This window comes from Pantherophis guttatus, chromosome 5 (assembly GCF_059756535.1).
Source record: "Pantherophis guttatus breed Tessera chromosome 5, ASM5975653v1, whole genome shotgun sequence".
In the NCBI taxonomy this organism is placed as follows: Eukaryota; Metazoa; Chordata; class Lepidosauria; order Squamata; family Colubridae; genus Pantherophis; species Pantherophis guttatus.
In genome coordinates this window covers 126,973,544-126,997,366 of record NC_142067.1, presented here as the reverse complement: position 1 = coordinate 126,997,366, position 23,823 = coordinate 126,973,544, and positions in this window count along the sequence as shown.

The following is a 23,823-nucleotide window of genomic DNA, read 5'->3' as shown; positions in this document are numbered from 1 at the left end:
GTGGAGGGATAGAATGAGTAGGCTCTACCAATGTGTTTTAAGTACTTTGGGAATGTTTAATAGCTGCCTTTTAAACCTAACAGGGTGTTTTAAACGCGAATGACCATCTCCTTTGCAAAAACCATCATCTCGAAACGAGGGGCAAACTTGAAAGAAGCTTGTGCATTCAATAAGCAAGCTACCTTTGAACAGGACAGAAGATAAACTCTATGGTCCTTCGCTTTGATCCACAGCACATTTAAACATATACTAGAAGGCATTTTAGGCACGCGATGGCTCAGTGGCTGAGACGCTGAGCTTCTCGATTGAAAGGTCAGCAGTTCAGCGGTTCGAATCCCTAGTGCCATGTAATGGGGTGAGCTCCCGTTACTTATCCCAGCTTCTGCCAACCTAGCAGTTTGAAAGCATGTAAAAACAATGCAAGTAGTAAAATAGGGACCACCTTTGGTGGGAAGGTAACAGCAGCATTCTGTGCACCTTTGGCATTTAGTCATGCTGGCCACATGACCATGGAGGTGTCTCCTGACAGCGCTGGCTCTTCGGCTTAGAAATGGAGATGAGCACTGCCCCCTAGAGTCGGGAACGACTAGCACATATGTGTGAGGGGAACCTTTACTTTTACTAGAATGGCTTTTGCAAGCAGAACTGTTTTTCCACAAACAGAAACTTGTTTCTATTTAGAAACAATCAAGGTGATTTAGAAACCATCAAGGTGATTCTAGGAAGGCATCTCTATGGAGATAAGGAAGTTGACCTACTAACCCAGATCCACATCTAATTGGCCGTATTGGATAGACCAGACCAGGAAATCAACTCCACGGGAAGGCTAAAACTACTTCAGTTGAGATTGGTTTTAATAATGGGATCTTGCAAGGCATGTATCTCAGCTGCTTAAAATCATTGTCTTGTTCTGGACTTTAAAAATGCTTCAGTCCTTTTTTTTACCTAAATAATATGGCTGTGTGTCTCCATCAAGGTCATTTCCCTCTCTCTCTAAACATATCTTTTCTTCTTCTTCTTCTTCTTCTTCTTCTTCTTCTTCTTCTTCTTCTTCTTCTTCTTCTTCTTCTTCTTCTTCTTCTTCTTCTTCTTCTTCTTCTTCTTCTTCTTCTTCTTCTCCTCCTCCTCCTCCTCCTCCTCCTCCTCCTCCTCCTCCTCCTCCTCCTCCTCCTCCTCCTCCTCCTCCTCTTTTACCACTTTGGGTTTTGAAGGAGATACAAAGTTCTAGTTTTCTGCTCTTTGGCAAACTCAACCCTTGTTAATTGATGTTGCTGTAGTGTGTCTTTCATGTTGTCTCCCCCATCTTCTTCTGTATCTGCCTCATGTTCTTTGACCTTCTCCTCTTTTTGTATGTGTCTTGTAGGGTATGGAATCCCAAGACACCATCTGTCAACCCCTGAAATGCCAACAATGACAAACGCCATCTCGGGGTTGCCATACCTGGGGGAGGGACCCCTGGCGGTTGGTGGTTGGTGGGAAAAACACAGCATCACAAAGCCCTTCGGAACGGTTAATGATGGAGGCTGCAAACAGCGAGCAAAACAGAGCCGACAAATAGCTGAATCTGTCTGACTGTAAGCTGCCCAACAATCAGCTGCTCATGGCTTCCTGGAAGCCGGCCAATGAGCAGCTGATCGCGGTTGTCGGCAGGCCAATGAACGGCTGATTGGGCCTGCCGAATGGTCAGCTGCTCCAGCAGAGGAAGGGCATGGCTCCAACCGTTAAAGGGCGCTGGGAGGTGGAGGCTCCCACACTAACTTTATTCCTTTATTCCTTTTGATGGAACTCACTGTGTGCCGAGATTCCGGCTCAATAAACTATTGGGAATCCAGAGTGAGTGGTATCCTGATTTTGGTTTGGGTCCCGAGCTTGGACCTTTGAGACCATCTGCAAGTAAGCAAACCACTTTATTTGCTGTTTTGTATGTAGAAACATAGGGCAGTTGTATTAAGGCTATAAAAAAAAATGCCATTTTTTTTTTGCATTATCCCAATAAAACATGTTCCCACCCTGCATTCCCACCAGTCTTCAAAGCAAAGGATCAGGATCAGGCATGGGCTGCTGGGGGTTTGCAGGGGCTCGGGAGAACCTCTAGCTAAGATTCAGTGCAGTTCAGAAAACCCACAAATTCCACTCCTGGCTGGCCCTGCCCACCTCCTCCTCCCAGGAGTTCCCACACAGCCCGTTTTGGATGCAGGTAAGTGCACGGTGGCACGGAGTCTCGGGTGGGTGAAAAACAGGCCTACCGGAAGTTCGGGAAGGCCTTCTGGAAGTTTGGGAGGGCCTCTTGAGTCTGGGGAGGCCATTTTTGTCCTCCTGGAGGCTTGAGGAAAGCCTCCAGAACCTGGGGAGGGCAAAAACTGGCCCCCCACCATAGTGCAGGAGGCAGACTAGGCCATGCCCACCATGGCCACGCCCACCCAGCACCGGGTAGAGAACCCCATGCTAAAAAATTTTAAGCCTACCCCTGATTGATCAGGATGCGAGGATTTCTTCTGATCCAATCCAAGCTGCCTACTTTATTCGGCCCGATGATTTGATTGAAACTGATTTGGATAGCCAGATCAATTTAATAGATTATGGGGGATAGTGAAAAATGGAGTCAAATAGAACAGAACAGAATAACAGAGTTGGATTTGATTTTAAACTAGTTTGGTGTTGTTGTTGTTTTTTGAAAAAATGGGGAGTTACTTATGAACAAAAGTCCTTTCAAGATTTCAGGGGGGAAAAAAAAATCAGTTCAGAAGTTCAATCAAATTGGTTTTAAATTGCAACTGGAGATATATCCATGTTGGGCTTGCAAGCTGTTCCTCATCTTGTACTCAGGTCAGCTTGACTCTAAGCTGAATTTAGAAATTGCTGTCTGAGTTGCTTTGGTAACAGCTTGCAAGAGCTTCTTTTTCCATCCTAACTTTCTGCTCCAGGAAATCGATTGGCGATCTCTTTCTTTTCTATGGAGAGGTCTTACTGGATGTGTACGTTCTGTATGCACATGTGAGAGGGGAAGAGAAAGTTAAATTCTCGTCTGGACTATTGTAACGCTCTCTACATGGGGCTCCCCTTGGGGTACACCCGGAGGCTCCAACTGGTGCAGAATGCGGCCGCGTGGGGGATTATGGAAGTGCTCCCATGTGACTCCTCTCCTGCGCAAGCTGCATTGGCTTCCGGTGGACTTCCGGGTGCGCTTCAAGGTGTTGGTGATCACCTTTAAAGCGCTCCATGGCTTAGGGCCGGGGTACTTACGGGACCGCCTTCTGCCACCAATTGCCTCCCACCGGCCAGTTCGCTCCCACAGAGAGGGCCTCCTCAGGGTGCCGTCGGCCAGACAATGTCGGCTGGCGATCCCCAGGGGGAGAGCCTTCTCTGTGGTGGCACCTACCCTCTGGAACAACCTCCCCCCAGAGATACGAGTGATCTCCGACCTCCAGACTTTTTGTCGGGCCCTAAAAACCTATTTTTTTCAGTTAGCCGGGCTGTCCTGATTTTACGGTTGGTTTTAAAATTTGATATGGATTTTAATTGAAAAGTTTTAAATTACAGGCCAAATTTATTTAATTATTTTAAATCTATTTTTAACTTTTGTGTATAAATGTTTTTTATCTTGGCTGTTCACCGCCCTGAGTCCGAAAGGAGAAGGGTGGTATAGAAATAAATAAATAAATAAATAAATAAATAAATAAATAAATAAATAAATAAATAAATTGTATTTATAGGTACACATTAAAGCACATGTAGGCAAATGAATGCAGGCTTAGAGTACGAATGAACTCCATTCCTCCCTTAATCCCAAAGGTGCTTTTTCAAGAGGAAACTGGACTTTCTGGTTTTTCTTTGAAGACGTTTCGCTTCTCATCCAAGAAGCTTCTTCAGCTCTGACTGGATGGTGAGGAGTATGGAAGGATTGATACTCCTTGCAGACAGCTGGAAAGAAAAACCAAACAGTCCTGTTGCCTCTTGAAAAAGGCCTTTGGGACAACCATGACCTGAATGACTGAGAATCTCCATAGACATTCCTCCCTTAGTGTTTTGTTCTTTTCTCATGTCGAGGTGGCGCAGTGGTTAGAGTGCAGTACTGCAGCTACTTCAGCTGACTGCTAGTTCAGCAGATCAGCAGATCAAATCTCACCGGCTCAAGGTTGACTCAGCCTTCCATCCTTCCGAGGTGGGTAAAATGAGGAGCCAGATTGTTAGGGGCAATATGCTATTTAGTATACTGTCTTTGGTGTAAGCCGCCCAGAGTCCTCGGCATAGAAATATGAATAATAATAATTAAAAAAATAAAACGTCTTCTAGAGTAGGGGCCACCAACCTTTTGGACCTCAGGGACCACTAAATTCATAATTTTAAATCCCGCAGACCACTAATATGATCTGCCTAATGACTGGTTAGGTGGTCATGTGACTGGGTGGGAATGTCCAACTTGATGTCACTCATATTGAGGAGTGCCTCGCCGGCCTCTACTCGCCCCTCCACTCCCAGCCACTCCTTGCCTGTCTGCCCGAGCTCCTTAGGGCCCCAACAGGAAGCAGTTGTTGGAGCTAAGCAGCCACCACAAAAAAAAAAAAAAAAAAAAAAGAGTTGGCCAAACAGCTCAGTTCAAATTGGATCTGACCAAGAAGGAGGCTCAGCAGAAGCACCTCACTAAGGACTAGGAGCATAGGCTTTCCAAGCAGAGGGAAGACCTGTGGGAGTACAAGGCCAGGTACCGGCGCCCATAGGCTCAGCAGGCTGAGATAGTCAGCCAGTTCCAGGTCATGATGCAGTCCCACTGGAACGAGTCCCTCCGGCTCTTTGCCACCAGCGGCGCTTCCCTCCAGCCTTCACCCAAAGCCCCACACCAGGAAGCAGACCCCAAGTCGGAATTTCTTCCCCCTTCCGACTTGCACAAAAAGCTTTCGAAGGGGGAGACTCTCTGCAGCAACACAAATGTTCATTGCCGTAGTTTGAGGACTCCTGATTTACTGCAATATAAAAAATGCAAATATTTTTTCTGCGGACCACCAAAATTTTCTCCACCAGTGGTCCATGGACCAGCATGTTGGTGACTGCTGTTCTAGAGCTACCTCTGCCACTGATGCTGCACAGCATACAGTAATACGGTATACAGTATACAGAGCATACAGTAGCCTGACTAGGTGGCTCAGTGGCTAAGACACTGAGTTTGTCATTCAGAAAGGTTGGCAGTTCGGCAGTTCGAATCCCTAATACAGGTCTCCTGTGTGAGAAGGGAGTTGACCTCCAAGCTCCCTTCTAACTCTGTTACTGTTACTATAATGGTTCTAATATTTGCATTGTAAATGAAAAGGTACTGGATCAAAACCAAGCCCCCCAAAAAACCTGAGTTATTTGTTTTAAAGACTACTATTTTTTTTTCCTGAGCTACCTATTTTTTTGGACTTAAAAAAAGGAATGAAAACAGTCCAATAGTCAGTCCTTCCTTCCTTCCTTCCTTCCTTCCTTCCTTCCTTCCTTCCTTCCTTCCTTCCTTCCTTCCTTCCTTCCTTCCTTCCTTCCTCAGGTTCTTCTGGATACAGTAAAAAGTTATTAAAAACCACCTGATATGGCCAACAGAAGAACAAAACAATAAATAGCTCAAATGAAATGAAATAAGAGGAAATAAAAGTCACCATTTCAATATATAGCAGTCAGACGTGTTAAAAATTAAATTAAAATCCCTGAAAGAACAATTCCTTAGCAGTGAATTGAAAGGACTGGGAAGGTATTTCAGTAATGGCCCTTCCCAAGTGAGATGGCCTTAACACTTAGACACCTGACCAATATCATTTCAGGCATATCCTGAAGGGTACTTCAGTTACTTTAATCACAAACTATCTAAAAATTACAATCAATACCTTGGATTGGACTCAAAATGAACCTCAGAGCACCTACCAATCTATTAACCTAGAAGCTTTGATAAGTCTAAAGGAAAGTTTCTGAACTATCTTTAAAAGAGATCTCATTGTAAGAACTTAAAACAAAGGATTGGCAGAGGTTGTGTTATAAAGGTTGGCCCTGTCCATTGATATATAACCTGCAGCTCTAAACTAAAACATTATGTAACATATCATAACGTAAAATATAACATAACAATATAACATAACACAACACAACAACAGGAGATGAGGTGAGGTGAGGTGAGGTGGGATGGAATGGAATGGGCAATAAGACAAGAGAAGATGAGAAGAGAAGAGAAGAGAAGAGAAGAGAAGAGAAGAGAAGAGAAGAGAAGAGAAGGGAAGGGAAGGGAAGGGAAGGGAAGGGAAGGGAAGGGAAGGGAAGGGAAGGGAAGGGAAGACAAGGGAAGACAAGGGAAGACAAGACAAGACAAGACAAGACAAGACAAGACAAGACAAGACAAGACAAGACAAGACAAGACAAGACAAGACAAGACAAGACAAGACAAGACAACAACATAACCTGTAGTATAATGTCTCCTTCAGGTCAGACTTGACTCCTAATGACTTCAACATTATGCAGAAGTTGTAATTTCTTTTCCCTACATACCTCCTCCTAGCCTATGGAAGTAGTGGCATCTGGGTCAGGGGGCAAGTATGTCTGATGAATGTGTATGATGCATGTCTGAAAGAGGTGGGTTTTGCAACACAACTTTCTACCTGCCGTCTTGCCAATTTTAATCTCATCCTGTGGAGGTTGCTGCTGGGAGGGCTCTCCAGATCCAGTATTCACTATATTTCACCCAGTAATCAAGCTTGGTTTTTTTTCCCCTCTAACTCATGGTCACTTTTAGTAATATGAAAAATTGTAAAAAGAAAGGAAGAAAAAATCACAGTGCATGCTGACTATTTCAATTCAATACTTTTGGAGCCTATAAAGCTTTAACTTTCAATTTAGCTAATTAAAATTCACCCTTACCAATCTGTGCGCACAGTTAATCAATGAAAGCTTTAATTGATTAACCTACCAAATTAAGTGATCCATACTTATAGCCAATCACTTTAATTATTGCTACTATTACAGGCACCACAAGAATGTGTTCTTTTCATCATGTAATTGTGATGTGAATGCCTTATTTTTAATGTAATGACTACTTCAGTGGTATGTAATGTTTTAAGACCCCCCCTTGAATTTGCAGACAAAGAGGAGGATACTGTATATGATGGAATTAAGCAGTGGTGAAATCCAATTTGTTTTACTACCGGTTTGGTGGGTGTGGCTTGGTGGGTGTAGTGTGGCTTGGTGGGCATGGCAGGGGAAGGATATTGCAAATTCTCCATTCCCACCCCACTCCGGGGCCAGCCAGAGGTGGTATTTGCCAGTTCTCTGAACTACTCAAAATTTGTGCTACCGGTTCTCCAGAACCTGTCAGAACCTGCTGGATTTCACCCCTGGAATTAAGCTTTGAGATGATTAATTTTGTAAATAGTTACAATGTACATTGGATTTGTATTTCAAAGAACAACAACTACAGCAAGTCTTGTTTCTAATAAAGTAGGCCAAGAAAATGGAAGATGCAAGTTGTCCGGCACTCTTCTGACTTTAACTGACAATTTGATGCAAATATATATTTGCTATTTTGGAGGAAAGAAAATAATCCAGCCAGTTTCCTACATGTTCAGTATTTCTTTTCTCTATTAAACTCCAGTAGGAAAAAACAAAACTATTTTAGGTACTTTTGGTAATTGCAGTTGGAAATTGAACAATCTGCCCAGTTCTCCATTCACTCGTTTGAATTTAGAACAGCAGGTCATTGATTTCGCTGTCTTTTGACTTGACCATATCAACCAAAATGACGGTTTGGGGATATATAGGAGAAGCAGTAGCCAGAGGTTAATGTTATTCATCTAGCAGCATCATACTGGGAGAAAAGAACACACACACACATACCCACATATAAACAACAACAACAAAATTGATCCAACTCTGGAGTGCAGGGAGATGAAGCAAATGATATTGATTCAAGCAGTCAGAAACCTTCTTCCTAAAGGGAAAATATTGAAAAATTCTAGATTGCTATATATTATATGTGTGTCAATGTAGCATTTGAACTCAAGCCGTGAAAGTTGAATTCTCTGATGGGTTTGAAGGTTTGAGGATCCAGAGTTTTAGAAAGAGAGAATGATTATTGGGTCAAGGTGAGAAACCTGGACATGGTAGTACCATTCTTCCAGAACATTAAAATATACCTACCCATGTTTTCCTGAAAATAAGACTGAGTCTTATATTTATTTTTGCTCCAAAAGATGCATTATGGCTTATTTTCTGGTTAGGTCTTATTTTGGGGGAAATACAGTACTAAATGCACTCATCTGGCTGACAATCTTAACTGGGGCTTATTTTTGGGGATATGTTCTGTCCCCGTACCACGCACACACCTAACCAGCCAGCCGAGGGTTAAATAAACTCTTCAAACACTCAACATCAGTGATAAGGAATTTGGCAGCAACTCCGTGGCTGTCTGCCAAGAACTTTTACTCCGATAACATAGACAAAAATACACACAGTTTGAATAGTCCAGTTTGTAATTAAATCCACAGCAAATAGGTGTTGTGTCTGAAGGTGCAAAGTGCCTCGCCAGAGATTAGCTTTGTCCGTCACAGAGTCCGAATGGCCACCACACTCCCTTTTATAGCCTGTGGGGTGTGGTCCAGTGACTCAGCTTAATCTCTGGCACGCCTCCTTTTCTGCTGCGCCCGCTTGTCTCTCCGATGCTGGTGTGGGTCCAACTACAATGTTTCTTCGTCACTATCCGACGGCTCGGAAACACCTGGCTCCTGGCCAATCTCTTCTCCTTCGGGAGACACCTGAGGCATTGCCAGAGAGGAGGGTCCTGGAGAGGGAGGCCTGGCCGTCTCCTCTCCTTCATGTTCGGAGCCTTCTTCCTCTGATAAGATAGGCTCGGAGGACGGAACCACAACAGGATAGGGCTTATATTACAAGCATCCTGAAAAAATCATGCTAGGATTTGTTTTCCAGTTGGGTCCTATATTTGGGGAAACAGAGTACTTGGAATAGTCTGTGGGATTATCCTTGAGAAACAGGAGGAGATGTCCTATAGCCATGGCCAGATAAGAGACATCTAAGGCCACAGAAGGAATGGTAACGTGGAAAGCTAAAGGGAAAAAAATTGCAATATATATATTATATGCGTGACAATGTAGCATTTGAACTCATGACATGAAAGTTGAATTCTCTGATGGGTTTGGAGGTTTGAGGATCCAGAGCTTTAGAAGGACAGAATGATTATTGGGTCAAGGTGAGAAACCTGGACTTGATAGTATCCCATAGCAGGGTTTACCTCTTCCAGAATGTAAGGTAGATCCACTTGGAATAGTCTGTGGCTGGGGTCGGCAACCTGCGGCTCTGGAGCCATGTGTGGCTCTTTCATTCCTCTGCTGCAGCTCCCTGTTTCCAGTTGGCTCCACAATTGATAGGGCTTTTGGTACACTCTATGGTGGGGGAACCAGACTTCTGGTTGGCAGAGGAAAAAGGAAGCTGCGCTAGGAAAGTGAGTCTATGGTGGGGGAACCAGACTTCCGGTCTGATCCAGAATTCAATTGGGGGCTTCCTGTTAGGACCTTTCTGGCTTTTTGAGTGTTTAAGGTTGCCGACCCCTGGTCTGTGGGATTATCCTTGAGATACAGAAGGAGAAGACTGCAGTCATGGCCAGATGAGAGACATCTCAGCCCACAGAAGGAATAGTACCATGGAAAGCTTCTCAGAAGGGATACTTTCTATTTTGCTGGAAAGCATAATAAATACGTTTTTAGTTCTCGTGACATTGGTTTCTTGTCTGGACAACCTCAAAATTGCCTGTTCCTAGTGCACGTATGAGAAGAGCTGCCAGAAGGCAAGAGCAGCTAAAGCAAAGAGGACGACTCGGGAGTAAAGCCAAGAGATGATTGGCCCCTCCCATAAGGCTTAAAAGACCAGCAACGGCTCTTGGGCTCTTTGTCGGAAAACAACGTTGACAGACTTGTTCTTGTCTTGCTGCACTTATCTCTTGTCGGCATCTTCTGCTTCTGAACTTTTGCCTTTGGCAGTTTGCCTAATTATGCCACGGTTGGTGATTAGACTGAAGAATTTGTGTTATGAAGAGTTTGTTTGATTTAGTTTTGAGTACGCTGAGAATGAGTTTAATTCTCAGCTGTTCTAATAAACTCTGTTTGTTTTGAACTGTTTGCATCTGATAATACCTACTTGCGCCTGGGTCACAACAGCTATGCTGTCCTATTTAGTCATGTTTTCTAAGCCGTGTGCATGTGTGCAAGCTGTGCATGAGAGCAAAGCGCATGCACAGAAGGGTGTACACATGTGGAGAAGGCGGATTTACAAGCATGCACAAGCGCACGCTCACATTTTCGATGCATGGCAAACCGGTGGTAAAATTATGTGAAACCCACCTCTGTAAGGAGGTCAACCTTTTTGCCTGATCTAGTAGTAGCTTTGTCTTCTCTTCATCCAGGGATATATCAGGAAAGAGTTTAACTATCCCTCTGAAAGCATTGACCATCCATAGCTAAGTATAGCCTGTTGTTAATTGCGAAGTCATGTCTGACCATCGCGACTCCATGGACAACGTTCCTCCAGGCTTTCCTGTTTTCTACCATCCTCTGGAGTCCATTTAAGCTCACACGTATTGCTTCAGTGACTCCATCCAGCCACCTCCTTCTCTGCCGTCCCCTTCTTCTTTTGCCCTCAGTCGTTCCCAGCATTAGGCTCTTCTCCAGGGAGTCCTTCCTTCTCATTAGGTGGCCAAAGATTTTGAGTTTCCTCTTCAGGATCTGACCTTCTAAAGAGCAGCCAGGGTTGATCTCCTCTAGGACTGACCGGTTGGATCATCTTGCAGTCCAAGGGACTCGCAGGAGTCTTCTCCAGCACCAGAATTCAAAGGGTTACATTCTTTGGTGCTCAGACTTTCAGCCTTTCTTATGGTCCAACTTTCACATATAAGTATAGCCTACTCCCATACCAATCACCAAGCCCTTAATGTTTAAAGGTTGACACACTTTTAATTTTTTCATATGGAAGCTGAACACCTACAAAGGACTATTGGGACCTGTAAAAATATGACAGCAACTCATTCATTCATTATTAGATTTCATTACTACTACCACTTCCCTTTAGTTTGATTTAAGTATATCAAAGAGAAATAGAGAATTATCTGTGATAATGAATGAATGAATGAATGAGCTGTGATAATATCTGTGAGAAGCAGAAGGGTAGGATCAATCAAGTCAAAGAAACACAGGTGAGCTTTTGGAAATGCATAAAAAAAAAGCAAAAAAGAAACAAATTAAAATCTTAATAGCTATTTCTCTTGGTCTTGCTGAAACACACATGGGTAGAATATAAATGTTCTAACTGTTTTAATCATCCTCCCGAAACTGGCAAGAATTTTTTCTTCTTCTTCTCAATAGTTATACAATGGAAGAACTAAATACTTTCATATAAACAATTTAGAAAAAGAAAATCAATACCTATCCCATCCTGATTGTAAGGATACAGGGCTGATTGGGAAGCACAAATTAGAGTCATAACTGGTAATCTAAAATCAACAAAAAGCTCCTCAATAATACACGGGCAAACAATAGATACAAACTCAAGGTAAACCACTCCAAACTTGACTGCAGAAAATATGACTTAAGCAATAGAGTGGTCAATGCCTAGAATGCACTACCTGACCCTGTGGTTACATCCCAAAACCCCCCAAAACTTTAACCTTAGACTGTCTACTGAAAGAGAGAGAGGGAAAGAGAGAGAGAAAGAAAAAGAGAGAGAAAAAGAGAGAGAGAAAGAAAGAAAGAAAAAGAAAGAGTGAGAGAGAAAGCAAGAAAAAGAAAGAGAGAGAGAGAGAGAGAAAGAAAGAAAGAAAAGAAAGAAAGAAAGAAAGAAAGAAAGAAAGAAAGAAAGAAAGAAAGAAAGAAAGAAAGAGAAAGAGAGAGAGAGAGGAAGGGAGGGAGGGAAATGGAGAAAAATAGATAAAAGCTTGCCTTGTGGAAAAAAAGTTGATCTATTTCCTCAGCCAAGAAGAGAAGGTGGTAAATCCTGAAGCTTCTTTGCTTGAAATGTGTGACTCAACATATTTTTATTGATTGGTCTCCAAATCTGGTTGGCAGGCCATAGAAATCCTGTCTCATATTCTTAGCACTTCCTGATGGCAATTGATCTTCTAGGTGACCTACTTGAGTTTCTTTACTTTCCATTGTGCTCTCTCTGAGCTTTTATATGACAAGTTCCACTGAAATGCAGAAATTGGTTCCTGAGAAGGAGAATGACAGGGGGGAGGGGGAAATGGTCTTAAAAAAAGTTTAATCTGCTTACATGTAAGCCGTAATTGTCTACATCCGTCTAGGACCGGGGTCGGCAACCTTAAACACTCAAAGAGCCACAAAGGTCCTAACTGGAAGCCCCCCATTCAATTCTGGAACCAACGGGAAGTCAGGTTCCCCCACCATAGGGTCTCCTTCTAGAGCAGCTTCTTTTTTCTTCTGCCAACCGGAAGTTCGCTTCCCCCCACCATAGAGTCTCCTCATAGCGTACCTTCCTTTTTCCTATGCTGACAGGAAGTCAGGTTCCCCATTGTCTCCTCCTAGCATGTCATCCTTTTTCCTCTATCTGTCCTAACCGAAAGCCCTATCAATTGGGGAGCCAATTGGCAACAAGGCACCGCAGCAGAGGAATGAAAGAGACACATGTGGCTCCAGAGCCGTGGGTTGCCGACCCTTGATTTAGGAAGAGAGGGAGGCAAAATTTATGCTTAAATAACAAGAGAGTTCTGGTTGATATGAGTTGGCGTGGCCCTCTGAAACTTTACTTCACTCTAGCGATATTGAATGTTTCCAGATATTTAACCATATAACAGTTCTCAGCACTTCAAGCTGCATTTACTCTAGTGCTGACATAAGAAGGAGAAGCGGAGGCATCTGGAAAGGGACGTTTGACTTTTCACCTACTTATTTTCCCTGGAGATAATATCCCCTAGGAGATGGGATGGGAGGGGGGAAATTCCTTTGAGCTGGAGCAATAGATTAGGGGTAGAGTACTTGGAAGATGGCCAATGAGTGCAGAGGAGTGGGGAAAGGAAAGGGAGGGTTTTGGGTCAGGAAGTCAGTGTTGGCTACAATGGAGTCGGAGTTAGAATGTCGTGCTTAATAAATGGGAGTTTTTCATCAAAGACTTTGTTTGAAATGCAATTTATTTGAGACGACCTCGAAACCTGACAACAGTGATGGCTAACCTTTTTGTCATCGTGTGCTAAAAGTACATATGCGTGTGACTGCACCCATAATGCAATATGCATGTGACCCCTACACACACATGCCACAGCTCCTGTGCATGTGTGCACAACTCCCTGCGCTCCTCCACCTCCCACACATCCGTGTGTGACCCCCTGTGCTCCCACGGCCCCCAGCACTCCCCCATCCCCCACGCATGCACGAATGACCCCTCCATGCTCCTCCTGCCCCGGCACATGTGTGCATGACCCCCCCATGCTCCCCCACCCCCTGTGCATGCGCATATGACTCCAGCACATGCACGCACAACTCCCATGCCCCCCACACATGCACACACATCTCCCACATGCACCTCACTCCCGCATGTGCGGCAGAGACCTGAAAATCAGGTGGCATATGTGGTGGAGCTGAGTTGGGGTGATGGCTTGCGTGCTTGCAGAGAGGGTTCTGCATGCCACCTGTGGCATCACAGCCCTATGAGAACATTTTCTTCTAAGAAAAATATCCAAAGCCACTGGTGTTCTGCCCCAGCTATGGACCCCAAAGAACGCAGCACACACACAGTCTGTACAAACCTTAGTTTACTAAATTAAATCAGTTTTTTTTTCAAACAAAGGTTGTTAATTAACTTTCTTAACAGCCTACAAGAAACCAAAGATAAAGTAATCACAATCTTACTAAGGTTGGCAGAAAGCCCAGAAGCAATTTGCAGAGAATCCAGACGCGAAGGAGAATGAACTAAAGTTGTTCCCTACAATTTGCTTCAGTTGGCGTTCCTCCTTAAATAGGCTAAGGGAGTGGCCAATTAGCCCCAAGCCTTACTCTCGAGGAGACCTCCTCCTGAGGAGCCACTCCTGCCTTTTGGCAGCTCTGCGCACCCGTGCATGTAGAAGAGGCTCCTCCTCCTCGTCCTCTTCACTTAAAGGAGCTTCTGGAAGTTCTGAAGGCCCTGGCTGAATCCCTGCCTCTGGCACCACATCTTCTCCAGCCTCCTCATTGTCCGACTCGAGTGCCAGCTGCACAGGCTGCTGGCTCAGCACCACCCCAGCCTCCTCACTGTCCGAATCAGCCACCAGCTGCACAGGCCACATATGGGCCACAACAACTGGATTGTGGGAGAGAAATTAGAAATGGCACCACCTTCCACTGTTTCCCCATCTTTTCCCCACTGGTGTAAGATGTTTGACAAAACAAAGCTAGCTTGGATCATGTCTGTCATCATTCGTGGAAGTTCACTAGCTGAATTTGAGGCTAGTCCCTCATTGGTTTCTGGTGTTGCTGTGTTTCTATGGGAAAAAGTGGCAGAAGGACTTCTATGGATGTCATTTTAGCATGGAGGTGGGGTACCAACTGATATATAAATAAGTCTGTTTGCATTAAACTGTTGCATTTAATCGAAGGTCACCATCTCTTACTCGGAGCTTTCTAATATTCCTAGGTTTCCTCACGAGCCATTGACAGAGACAAGGATATAAATCTTAAACAACAGTCCCTGTATGCACCAAGGTACATTGGAGTAGAAATTAATATAAAACTTTATATATATATGCAAGCTCCTATCTTTATTAACATTTAAAAAACTCTTTGAGAGCTCATTTTGCAACACATTTTCTGAATGTTAAATAAATATTTGCCGTGACAGTTAACAGCAACAAATAGCAGAGAAATGGTCTAGCACAAGCAATAAATCAGATTAATGTACCAATTCCATTAAAAAAAACCTCCCTACAGAAAAAACACTTTGTCATGACTTACAACAGAATCATTTTATTAGAAATATAACTGAGGATCCCTACAGGTAGCAAGAATCCACCGGAAAGATCGGTAAAAAGAACTAAAATATTGTTCAAAACACACAAAATGTTACAAAAACCACTGACTTCGCAGAAGATTCCACAGAACCACAACATCAGATAATACATTCTTTATTCAACAACGTATCGATTTACTTATAGATGAGTTACACCTGCAGTCATCAACCTGGAACATTCCATTTACTTTTGAAAGAACTGATGGAGAAGCACGGGCCAGCCAAAAAAAATTACCTATTTTATACAATCAAATCAAGATGGGCATGTCAAATTTTGAACATTTTGGTCCATTGAGTTTGTGGGCCATCGATTCATATAAAAAGATGTCAGTGGTTTTTAGACATGAAAATTGATACTAACAATACTTTTTCTAGGTAGCGATATGGTGGAGAGTTCTACTATTTTTTTCTCCATTAATACTACTGATGATGCCCCATTAATCCTAATCCTCCTCCTCTTCCACCACCACTTCCTCCTCCTCCTCCTCCTCCACCTCCTCCTCCTCCTCCTCCACCTCCTTCTCTCCCTTCTCCTCTTCTCTTTCTCCTTCTCTTCCTCCTCCTCCTTTTCTCTTTCTCCTCCTTCTCTTTCTCCACTTCCTCCTCTTCTTTTCTCCTCCTCCTCTCTTTCTCTTTCTCTTTCTCCTCCTTCTCCTTCTCTTCCTTCTCCTCCTCTTTTTCTCTTTCTCTTTCTCTTTCTCCTCCTTCTCTTCCTTCTCCTCCTCCTCCTCCAATTTTGGCATCCTGACATTGTTGGAATAATTTGTTCTTTATCCTGAGTGATGTGTATACCAAAAGCAAAAGCAAAACAGAAACAAACAAACAAACAAAAAACCCTGAAGATGAAGGAAGTTAGTGACTTCAGCAAGACAACTCAAAACACACCTTCCAGTCAACCATAAAGTACTTACAAAAATAAAATAAATAAATCCTGGAGATGACTTGGACCATTCTTTTTGTCCATTATTGCTGAAGATAAGCTATGCCAGATGTAGGTGAGTTCATATCCTAGAAATGTTTTTGACAACAAATCCCACAATCCTTTTCTGAGAGATTAGAAGTTCCAAGCATTACAGGGTACCAGTTTACCTGTCATGCTAAACAAATGAGTCTCCTATTAAAATGTTGTTTTTTTTTTTAATGGAAGGCACTAATTTGAAACACACTTCTTAGTTCAGGCACCTCATATTCACTTTCCGCATGAGATCTCTTTGTGTACAAAAACCACCTCTTTGTCTAGACTAATGTAGTTCTTGGCATCACGATGTTTCAAAAAGTAAATTTACCCATTTTCCAATTAGGAAGTGAATGGCTATAATCCATTTATGTGAGACAAAATACACACTATCAGGTCTGAGCATCATGAAAAGGAATCTAAGTGCTCCTGACCTAGGAATAAATCTATAAGAGTTCCAAATTGTATCCCCTTTTCCTCCTTTCACCACATTCTTTTTTTTTTTTTAATGTTCTTAGATACTCTTTCCAGTTGCAATGTATGGCTGTGGAAGTTGGACCATAAGGAAGGCTGAGCGCCAAAGAATTGAGGCCTTTGAACTATGGTGCTGGAGAAGACTCCTGCGAGTCCCTTGGACTGCAAGGCGATCTGACCGGTCAGTCCTAGAGGAGATCAACCCTGATTGCTCTTTAGAAGGCCAGATCCTGAAGAGGAAACTCAAATACTTTGGCCACCTCATGAGAAGGAAGGACTCCCTGGAGAAGAGCCGAATGCTGGGAACGATTGAGGGCAAAAGAAGAAGGAGACGGCAGAGAAGGAGGTGGCTGGATGGAGTCACTGAAGCAGTTGGCGTGAGCTTCAATGGACTCCAGAGGATGGTAGAGGACAGAAAGGTCTGGAGGAACGTGGTCCATAGGGTCTCTTATCAAAGGTAGAAGGAAGCTCACCCAGTTTAATGAAACTTGCTCTGCGGAAGGTTCTTAACATCCAAAAAGTCATTAACAAGCCATTTCCTAAAGTAGTTAAGAAAATAAGTCTGTAAATCCAGTCTTCTTTGGAAGTGGGCAAACAAACCTACCATATTTTTTGGACTATAAGACACGCCGGACTATAAGACGCACCTACTTTTTTTGTTGAGGAAAAGAAGAAAAAGAAATCTGCCTCTGCCTCCCAGCAATTTTGCCTCGTTGCAGCAAACAGCAAACAGCCTGCTTTACTTTCATTTTTGTTTTCAGCATAGCTTGATTAGCACAAGGAAAAAAAAAATCTGCTGCAGCAATTTACCTCCTTGGAGCAAGCAGCAGAGCCCTGCGCAAATCAGCTGAGAGTCGGGAGGCCGATCCAATCAACTTGTGCTAATTAGGCTGTGCTGAAGCTGAAAGGAGCTGTTCTTTCTTGCTATTTGCTTGCAAGGAGGTAACTGCTGCGAGGCAGAGGCCAAAGGGTGGGTGGGGCTATATTTGGTGCATAAGACGCACCTAAATTTTCATCCCCTTTTAGGGGGGGAAAAGGTGCATCTTATACTCCGAAAAATACAGTAGGCGAGATCACTTTTCCCCACCTCTGAGAACTCAGAAACCCAGTGGAAAGAATTCTCTTAGGATCGCCTTATGGGGAACCCACCAAAAGGACTCCTTGTGGGTAATCCTGGTTCTCCCCTTGCTCCAGGGAGGACTTCAGATCCATTTGACAGCTCTTCTTTCCCCAGCAATAATCTTCTGTCTCCTATTGGTTCTCTGGCAGACTCTAAGTGCTGAAATAATTTAGACCAGTGTTGTTATTAATTAATTAATTAAATAAATGTATTTCCCACCCACCTCATTTCAAATGACTCTGGGCAGATTACCGCCAGAGGTGGTCTTCAGCCGGTTTGGGTGAACCGGTAGCAGAGATCGGGGTGGGCCTGCCCACCAGCCCTGGCTCTAAGCTGTCATAAATAAATAAATAAATAAATAAATAAATAAATAAATAAATAAATAAATAAATAAATAAATAAATAAATAAATAAATAACTTTATTGTCATTGTACGTGTATACAGAGTATACCCATACAATGAAATTCACTTAACACCCAAAGACTAAGTCCAACACACATAACAATCCCCAAACACACCCCCACCCACCACAATTCTCCACCCCTAAACCACCCAAACATCCACACAACAGACCAAGTAATACTGTCCAACAGCTCACTGATGGTGGCCCTTTAGCTCATGGTTGAGTGTAATTATAGCTCTGGGATAAAAAACTATTCAAAAAACATGTGGCCCGAGTTTTAATTGTTCTGTATCTTCTGCCAGAAGGCAACAGTCCAAAAAGAGTGTAAGCAGGATGGGAAGAGTCTCTGAGAACGTTATGCAACTTTCTCAAACAGCGAGATTCGAAGATGTCGTCCAAGGTTGGTAGCTGGAGTCCGATGATATTCTGGGCAGTTTTAATGATTCTCTGTAGAGCTTTTTTTTTTGTCCGCTACAGAGCTGCTCCCGTACCATGCAAGAATGCCGTATGTCAGGACACTCTCAATGGTGCTGTGGTAGTAGGACAGAAGTAGATGCTGAGATAGATTTATCTTCCTGAGCATTCTCAGGAAGTACAGCCTCTTCTGTGCCTTTTTCACAAGCATGTTAGCATTCATAGTCCATGAGAGGCCCTCCGCGATATAAATGCCCAGAAATTTATAACTACCCACCCTCTCCACCTCCTCGCCATTTATGTACAATGGTAGATGTACATCTCTCTTCCTCCTGAAGTCAATTATAAGTTCTTTAGTTTTGTGGTCTTAAGTGTGATTTAGGCATGTTTTTGAGGCCGGGCACCTGCATGGATGGCACGCGGGAAAAGTGAGCATACTCATGACGAACCGGTGGCAAAAGTAAGTGAAACCCACTTAGGGTTGCCAGGTCTGCTTCCAAAAAATAGTGGACAAGCGGGGGGTGGGTGGGTTTAAGTAGTAAAAAAATAAATAAATTTACAATTAAATTATATATTTTCTTACAAACATTTTAACATGGCATTTTAGGTCAGTCGACACAAGCTACAATACATTTTAAAAATGTGAACTGTACATACTTTTATAATATATTTTTATTTTAATCTCATCATTAATTTTTTCGGAGAATCGAGTTCAATGGATATTCGATCTTTGTCTCATTCTAACTTATGAAAAAAAAAGGCGATTCTCCTATCCTTATTCTCTTAGACTGTACAGCTTTACATGACGTACCATTTCATCATAAAGCTTTTGAATAAAAAAAAAATGTCCACTATTTTGTGAAAAAAAAAATAGTGAACCTAATGTGAAAAAAGCGGACTGTCCATTCAAATAGTGGACACCTGGCAACCCTAACCCACTCCTGATTACCGCATAATAAACACTAAAAACATTGAATGTAAAATGACAGCCAATCTGTTTTGAAAAGGACTGGGCTTGATCCTAAACAAATTGCTCTAAAACAGATGCTTCTGTGCACCTATGATGGGAATATCCATCCATTGAGCATGTCAGAAGCAGCAATACAAATCGCCTCTGAAGGAATCCTTTCTCTTGGCTTAAAGAAAAAAAAAATGCTAGTTTTTACTAATTATGGGAATACAGCAGTTAAACACATATGCTGGAGCAAGGAGTAAGAAAGGAAAAAAAATAAACAGACCTACTTAATCATGCAAGGACTCACAGGATAAACGATTAGAAAAAAAGGAAATTCTACCAAATGTTTGAAACCTGGGCCCAAAATAACATGGACACTGTGTTTTATTTATTCACCATCAATAACTAAATTTAAATGTATGGTCATAGACCAAAGGAACAACAATAAATTAGATGAAAGAAATAAAACAAGAGCCTAGTGGTGCAGCAGACTATTAGCCTGTTATTATCATTCAGCTGCCTGCAATTACTGCTAGTTTGAATCTCGCCAGGCTCAAGGTTGACTCAGCCTTCCATCCTTTCTAAGGTAGGTAAAATGAGGACCCAGATTGTGGGGGCAATAAGCTGACTTTGTATAAATATACAAAAGGATGAAGGCTATTGCTTAACGCATTGTAAGCTGCCCTGAGTCTCCGGAGAAGGGCGGCATATAAATCAAATTAAAAAAATTTTTTTAAAAATGACAATGGGTTGAGAAGAGAGTAGATCAAGCAAAGAGAAGGAAGTAAAATGTTAATAATAGTATTAATAAAACATCCAGCAGACAAGAAGGCTCCACACCTATTTGCACCACTCAGGTGACCCTGAGGACACAGATAAGCTTCCAAGTGCTTCAACGACCCCCTGAAAGGATGCAAATGACCAGCTATCTGCAAGGAATATAAATCCTTTCATTTTCCACTATCCTGTCAGAGCTGAAGAAGCTTCTTGGATAAGAAGCGAAATGTCTTCAAAGAAAAAACAAGAAAGTTCAGTTGCCACCTGGAAAAAAAAAAAAACCTTTGGGACAATCATGGTGAATAAATAATAGCTAGTCGTCAAATTGCGATCTACTCAGCATGGACATTTATGATCTCAGATAAATTTGCAATAGAGATTATAAGAATTAAATTAACTCTGCAATTTTCAGTGATTCAGCCCAGTTTCCCCTAATACATGGGATTGGAGCCGTGATTCTTTGGATTATAATATTATGAAGTGACTTTTCTAGGTTCAAAAAAATGTACACATTGTATATATTCTCGGAGTGGGGAGAACATTTATACAGATCATGCATTTTAAGAATAATCATTTGCTAAATCGGTCATGCAGGAAACTTGCAGGGAAGAAAAAAATGTGAGAAGTGTCTTCAAAGAAAAACAGGAAAGTCCAGTTGCCTCCCGAAAAAATATAGTAGTAGTAGTAGTAGTAGTAGTAGTAATAATAATAATAATAATAATAATAATAATAATAATAATAATAATAATAATAATAATAATAATACACTACACTACAAACTAATGCCATGAAAGCGAAGATACAAAAATCCACTGACAATCCAAACTGCCGATTTTGCAACAACAAAGTCGAAACTGTTTCACATTTAATATGTGAATGCAGCAAAATTGCACAAACTGATTACAAAGTTAGACACGACCGAGTTGCTAAATTAATCCACTGGTCATTATGTAAAAAATATGACTTACCTGTATCTAAAAAGTCATGGGAACATAAAGTGGAAAAAATTATAGAAAACGAGAAGGTGAAGATCTTGTGGGACTTTCGAATACAGACGGATCGTCACTTGGAACACAACACGCCAGATATCACAGTTGTCGAAAACCGAAACGTACAATTTATTGACATCGCGGTACCAGGAGATGCCAGAGTCAAAGAAAAAGAACTGGAAAAAATCATGAAATATTGCAACCTGGCCATCAAAACTACACGGCTATGGATGAAACATGTAACAGTGATACCCATTGTCATCGGGGTACTTGGTACCATATCCAAGAATTTTATAAGATACATCAACAAATTGCAGCTTCCTGCAATAACACCAGCGAAACTGCAAAAAACTGAGCTACTTGGAACATCGTACATCTTAAGAAGGTACTTCTCTGTAGGCGCCCCTGTCCTCTGGAATGAGTTACCCACCGAGCTTTGGATAGTGCCTGATCTCCGCTCCTTCCGTCAGGACTTAAAGATTTGGCTGTTCCAACAAATTGCTTAACGCATTGTAAGCCGCCCTGAGTCTCCGGAGAAGGGCGGCATATAAATCAAATTAAAAAAAAAAAAGGGTTGACCCTGATCCTTGGTTTTTATTGTTTTTATTGTTGTTGTTTTAATCTGGGTTTTAATCACCTTACTTTTTATTATTGTATGTTTTTAACTTGTGTTCGCCGCCCTGAGTCCTTAGGGAGAAGGGCAGCATATAAATTTTTGGTAAATAAATAAATAAATAAATAAGTAAATAAATACTTGGTTGATACCTAGGATGCTGGCAGCAACCCGTATCAACTATTCGCACCAGTCAATGGTATTTGTGATGCATTTTTGAATGTTCAGTTGACTGAGTTTCATGTTTAATGAATAAAGTAAATAAAATACAACTAAGGTTCTACAGAACTTCATCAGAGAATGTGGAAATTGTGGAGCCAATTAATTAGAACTTGTGACTTTTATTACCAAATGCACAGAAATTTCACAGCTTCCCTAGAAAGAGCTCTAAAGTCATTATAGTAGTAATAGCACAATTCTATTTGGACCCAGCTATTTATAGATTTTTCGCTATAAAAGACAGAGAAGTCACAAATTAGCCTCAAGGGCTGTTCATGCAAGCACCCCGTCAACATCTGAAATGTGAACGAAAATCCTTCCTTTCTCAGTGAAAATCGCCTGAGGAATTGTGGAGGACACACAGCTACCTATCACTAGACGTAATCAGCTTTCCAAAATATTTAACATTTTTAAATATTCTTCCAGATGGATTAATTCCATCTAACGGCTGGGGGGAAAAAAAGTTTTGAAAGGAATCTTAAAACTTGAATTCCACACCAAAGCAAAGATGTTCCAGTGAAATCTACAGGAACTTTTTAATCACTGGTTAGAGCTGCAGGGTACATACAACCTTCTGCTGGTTAGATGTCCATTCATGGTCTCTAATTCTGACAAAAGGTTGTATTCCTGGTGAAATGCATGTCTGAAATCCAGAAACTGGTGTTGGAAGAAATACAGTATCTATCTGGTTCAATTCCAAGCTGGGAAAAAGACACTGGAAACATGGTTTCCAGTTTAATGATGATGGTTTAATGAAGCAGAACCACATGGGTTCTGGTCAGTGGTGGGTGGCCCCCGGTTCGGACCAGTCCACAACAACTGGTAGTAAAACCAGAGGGAGGCCCCGCCCACTGCCCCGGATGTTTATTGGAGGGGAAAGAGAGAGGAAGAGGAAGAAGAGGAAGAGGAAGAAATAAGAGGAAAAGGAAGGGGAAGAAAGAGAAAGAGGAAGGGGAAGAGAAAGAAAGGGGAAGGATAAGAGGAAGAAGAAGAAGTGGAAGAGGAAGAGGAAGAAGAAAGAGGAAGAGGAAGAGGAAGGAGAGAAAGAGGAAGAAAGAGAAAGAAAGAAAGAAAGAGAAAGAAAGAAAGAGGGGAAGGGGAAGGGGAAGAAATAAGAGGAAGAGGAAGAAAGAGGAAGAGGAAGGGGAAGAGAAAGAAAGGGGAAGGATAAGAGGAAGAAGAAGAAGTGGAAGAGGAAGAGGAAGAAGAAAGAGGAAGAGGAAGAGGAAGGAGAGAAAGAGGAAGAAAGAGAAAGAAAGAAAGAAAGAGAAAGAAAGAAAGAGGGGAAGGGGAAGGGGAAGAAATAAGAGGAAGAGGAAGAAAGAGGAAGAGGAAGGGGAAGAGAAAGAAAGGGGAAGGAGAAGAGGAAGAGGAAGAAGTGGAAGAGAAAGAGGAAGAGGAAGAAGGAAGAGGAAGAGGAAGAGGAAGGAGAAAGAAAAGAGGAAGAGGAAGAAGAGAAAGAGGAAGAAAGAGAAAGAAAGAAAGAAAGAAAGAAAGAGAAAGAAAGAAAGAAAGAGAAAGAGGGAAAGGGGAAGGGGAAGAAGGGAAAGAGGAAGAGGAGGAGGAGGAAGAAAAGGAAGAGGAAAAGGGAGAAAGACAAAGAGGAAGGGGAAGAAGAAGAGAAAGGGAAAGAACAGGCTGCTATTCTTAAATGTGTGTAATATAACTCAGTACAGTTTTTAGGCCACGGCGTTCTGCAATATGATATATGCATAAACCAGCCAGGTACGCCTGCAGGCTATAGGCCTTCTATTAATCATTTAACAGATACAGTCCCCACAATTCATCCATCCAGGAACCAGCTGCAAGGTGGGAAACACAAAGAGAAGGAAGTCAGATTTCCTCCAGTAAACATATCGCTATCCCATCCCGCGCACTCACATTAAGCATCTCAGTT